Source organism: Macrotis lagotis, chromosome 6, assembly GCF_037893015.1.
Source record: "Macrotis lagotis isolate mMagLag1 chromosome 6, bilby.v1.9.chrom.fasta, whole genome shotgun sequence".
Taxonomy (NCBI): domain Eukaryota; kingdom Metazoa; phylum Chordata; class Mammalia; order Peramelemorphia; family Peramelidae; genus Macrotis; species Macrotis lagotis.
Window position 1 is genome coordinate 26,698,296 of NC_133663.1, and position 5,211 is coordinate 26,703,506.

Consider the following 5,211-nt stretch of genomic DNA (forward strand, 5'->3'; position numbering starts at 1 on the left):
AGTGGTCAAGATGGGTCTAGTGCAGTAAGGGAACCAGTCCCATAGAAGCCAGTGAGAACCCCAGGGAGAGTTATGTTTTCATTGTGAAGGGCAGGGCCACCCTTAAATGGGTGCACCCCAAGAGAGAGGTCCATTCCAGTAGTATCTGGTGAGCTATAGTTCTGGGGAGTGTACTAACAAAGTCAAGCAGTATAGACCTATGAGTAGCAAGGAAACATTTTCCTACTGTTTCAAGAAAAGTGAGGAAAGACAGAACTGGCAATTACTTCATTGAGTGACAGTTTTGCATATATCAAGTCATCTTATTTTGTCACCAGAAATCACATGAGGGAACTATGCCACCTTTGATGATGCACTATGATGTCTCAATGACACAGGAGGAAGAAAAAACAATTCAAAGGTCAAATGAAGCCTGCAGCATCCAGACCATTGCCAGAAGTCCTAAAAGACAAGTGAGAAGGATACCTTTGCACAACATCCCTCTCACTATAATAAACATAAATCATGCAAGTGTTGCCATCATGTATATCATAACACAACTAGAACCTATATGTGGATGAAAGAAGTTCACGGACACATGATTTCTGTACAAATCAAGCCTCAGGCTCTAGCTGAATGTTCTTGGATGATGTCATTTATTTCTTTTTACCTGTTTTATTCTCACTTGCATATTGAGGAAAATGATAGTACCTCCCTCCTAGGACTGGAGGGAGAATAAAATGAATTAGTATTTGCAAAGGATCTTCCAAAAACTTAAATTGCTAAATGAATGTTATCATTGTTACTATTATGAATGTTATTATTATTATTATTATTTTAAAAACTCAAGCTTGCTTCTTTAGTTCTAGTACCAATTTATTATCCAGTTATGTCAGTCTATAGTGATAAATAATATCTATTAATATAAATAATATATATTCATATGCATTCTCTCTATATGTAAACATATTTATATAAATTACATATAGTATAAGTATATATAATACATAAATAGTACATTATAGATAGATAGACAGATAGAAATTCATATGGATATGGATATATATAAATCTACCAAAAGAAGTAACTTCAAAGAGGAGGTGTTTCAGCCTTTCTGTCTGAGGATCCTATTAAGCATCCTCCCAGTCTAGCTCTGAGGTCAGTTCTGCCAGCCAAAGTCCCAGCCCCTGGTGCCTGGGACTGGAGGGATCATGGAGCTGTCACCAAGGTCAAGAATCAGGGCATATTGGGATATTGCTGGGCTTCCTCAGGCACCTGTAATGTGGAAGGGCAATGGTTCCTCCATTTAGGGTCCTGTTGGCTCTTTCTGAGAAAGAACTTGTGAACTGGAATACCCTGGACCAAGTCTGTAGTAGACAGATCCCTGTCCTGAAATGCCAAGATAGTTATTGAGGGATTTGGGGACCTGGAAACAGAGAAGAGTTCTAGTTAGAAAGGCCTCTAGTAGTGTTGCAGCTTTTCTCCTCACAAGGCAAGAGTCTACATTAATAACTCGATGGATCTGATTTGGATCTGAGTTCACTGCCTGGTTGGTGAAGAACGGACCCATCTCTGTTGCTCGTGCCTTTTCTATGCACCCATTTTGGTTCCTCTGCAACCCCTCACTCATAGACCTCGTTGGGTTGCTTGTGGGCTGTGGCAACAGCTAGGGCTGTTGCCCTTCTGGGCCATCAATGGTAGCTGGGGAGCTGCCTGGGGCAAGGGTGGCTATTATTACTTATATTGAGGTACCTGGGCCTGTGGAGTGAATGCCATGACCAGCTCTGCCATCGTGGACTAGATACCTGCTTTGGTCAGGAACTGATAATAACATTACACACTCTGGGAGGGCAGTGTCTCAGCAGATGTCCAGTCTGGCATTGTGATCTCAGATCCCAGACTAACCCAGGTTAGTGTGGTTCATTCCTGTTGATGTAGGTGCTCTCAGCACTGGCAGTGCCACCCTGGTCCAGGACTGGCCAAAGCCAAGGTAGCTTAATGTGGAGGAGGAGGAGGAGGAGAGTCCAGTCAAGTCAATAGCAACTTTAGTCCTGAATGTACAGGAGTCCCCTCAAGTGAGGCAGGGCACCAGGCATCTGCTTAAGAAACTGAGGATTCAGGGGATGGCTGCTTGACTCAGACCTAAAGCCCAGTTCTGTTGTATTACCAGATACTGCAAAGAAGACACTTCCCTGAACCTCAGTTTCCCTCTCTGAATGATGCTGTGAATTCTCCTTTTTCTCCCTGGCTGAGATAAAAGCCAAGTCTGAAGGCCCTCTGGCATCAAAGAAAGGACCCTCAAAAAATAAAGTGTGTCACCATCAGACAATAACCATTATTATCCGTTTTATTTTTCTAATGTACATGGTTAAGCCAATCTCATGGCCAGTTGCATACTTTCGCAGTCTTCTACGGGTTATGCAATAAATACAATGTTATCTAAGAACAATAACATTTGAAGAACCTCACCATCTAAAAAAGAAGCCCTTTTTAATATCATCTCTATGTTGGATGTCCTCCAGCAGAATGATTAACATATTTGGTGAGTAGACATCTCCATATTCATATTTCAATATTTGTGATCATAGGTCATCAAACTATGATATGTTGTATTTCAAAGCTCTTGAAACATTTTGCTTTACTGAATTATTATTTTTGTCTTTTTTAAATGACAATAAGAAGCGTGGCCTTGTTTATATATTCAGGGATATTGAGTAATACCAGCTTATCTGAGGAAATTATTTTTACAATTCTTTCCAATATATACCTTCTTTTGCCTCTCTAATCACTCTTTCCTTTTCACTCTTGTCCTTACCTCCTCTTCTCCTGTGGCTTGTTTGCTCATTTCTTTCTTCACTTTCATCTTTGTCTAGTTACCCACTCTCCTTTTTCCATCCATTTTTTTTTCTCTGTTACTTAGATCATTATAGAAATACATTGATAAATATTTTGTTATTTTTCTTGCCTTTAAGAAATCACTTTTAAGTTCCCTTTTCTTTGTTATTCAGTTGATACCTAGGAATTATTAGAAATATCTTGGGGGGGGAGGGAGGGATCAATAGAATTGGTAATCACTTTATAACAAACAGAATAGTCTAACTCCCTTCACCAATAGCACAAAATGAAACATTAATATGTATTTGTTTCAAATATTTCAGGAAATTTTTGAAGTTATACATATTTTAAAATATATATCCATACAAAATATTAATTGAATGCCCTTTATACCTTTTGATTTATATCTATTATAATGATACTATAAATGTGAACTGCTAAAACAATTTCAGAGAGATGGACTCAAAGTAATAACAATCTGATGTCTGATTAATTGAAATAGAATTCTTCAGATTTTTTGTCTCTTAAAGTTTAGATATAATGATTATTTAGGAAACTGGTCAACCCATGTGAAACATTTTTTACATCCTTGCAAAAAAACATTTGCACCCAATTTCTTCTATTTTTGCTTTCATTGACTCAGAGACATGTGATGTTGCTTGTTTCCCTTTGTGAGCTGGCTCACAGTATGAAATGAGAAATGAGGAGGAGCAAGCCATTGCAGGCCTGTGGTTAGCCTCTCTAGAAGTAAAGATGCATATATTCAGGGGTTACATGAGGCTTACTGCAGATAAGCTATTATTGCATATGGAGAGGATTGGAAAATAGAATTTTTTGATTTGCTCAAACATCAGTGTGCTTTTTCTCATAACGATTTGGTTGTCATAATGACATTTCATTCTGTGAGTTAAAGTCTTTCAGACACTGCTTTATGTTAAATAAAATGTCTTTCTATGGAGTGAAGGGGATACTCCCTGCAATGAGGGACACGTAGGATAAATTGGGCAAATGAGTGAGTTCTTTGGGGTAGAACAGAAAGAAAAATGGTAAACTGAACATTCAATTCCTGGTAGAGCTTTGCTGGGAAAAGGGAATATTGAGGATGGTATTAGAATTTGAGACTGTTTTATGAGTCCTAGTTCATACCACTCTTCTGAGCATAGAATGTCTAAGAAGAATGTCTAAGGAGAAGAGAAGGACATCAGGAGGTAAGATAACAACTGAAATAATGTTGTTGGGTTTTTTCATACTATTAGCACAGAATCACACTAATCTTTTCTAATTTAATTGAGGTTTCATAATTTTAACTTAAGAGAATGATCTTAAGGATTGTTCCATTTATTGCCCAAAATTTCAGTTGTGGGAAATAAATAATATGTTCGCATGTGCATGCATGCACATATACATAGTAAATGTATATACGAATAATATTTATATATATGCATCCATATGCATATATAATACTCTGCATTTATATGCATAGATATGTTTGAATATGTGTATATACATATATTATCACCAGAAGTCTTTCGGAACCATCTGGTGCATTCCAAATTTCATTCTTTCTACTATGTCATATGATAACAAGGAATAATCAATATTTACAGCTCTTTATTGTTCAAGTTTGCACAGGTAGGTGGATATTAGATTTGACTCCAAATCCTACTTAGAATAGTTCTCCACTGTTTTGTCAGAGTGCAGACACTCTCTTGTTTACTGAGATTAATCAAGTCACTTGGATTTATGTATTAATGAAATAGATGGTCACCCCAAGGCATAAAATCTGGGAATCACTGGAAACACCACAAACATTTCATTCTGGCTGAATTTCACAATTTGAGATACATTTCTTTAGATGATAAGTGTCAAATAAGCAAGTTTTACATTTCCCCTCTAAAATGGAGCCTAGGTGATGGAACTATATCACCAAGTTTCAAAATGGAAATTCATTGCTTTCAATAAATATCTATAAGATAATTTGGTTTTTTTATTTATCCCCCCCAAATGCTTTTAAAAGGCTGTTTTATTTTTCTCCAACTTATTCTTTTCCAGTCATGAGGAAGCTAATCTTTTCCATTGCACTATGATTTTCATATATGGGATTTTGTAAGATTTGCTGACTTGAAAAAATTAAACAATTTGATCAATGAATAAAAACATTTGTACACCCTGCCCATCATAAAAATATCAATCTTTCATCTAGGGATTATCAAATCATTTCAAATCAAGGAGCATTAATCAATTTTTTCTTACGTTATAAATCCATAATGAAACTTTCTATGTCCTCAAAGAGCTTATATTCTACTGGGAATAGATAGATAGATAGATAGATAGATAGATAGATAGATAGATAGATAGATATAGATACATAAATAAGTAAATGATAGATATATAAAT

The 5,211-nt window shown here is 36.5% G+C and overlaps 1 pseudogene; it reads left to right on the top strand.

Annotated features, from left to right (window-relative positions):
* The first annotated feature begins 1,034 nt into the window (after window positions 1-1,034).
* LOC141492095 (cathepsin F pseudogene) lies at window positions 1,035-1,780 on the top strand (annotated as a pseudogene).
* Window positions 1,781-5,211: the final 3,431 nt, after the last annotated feature.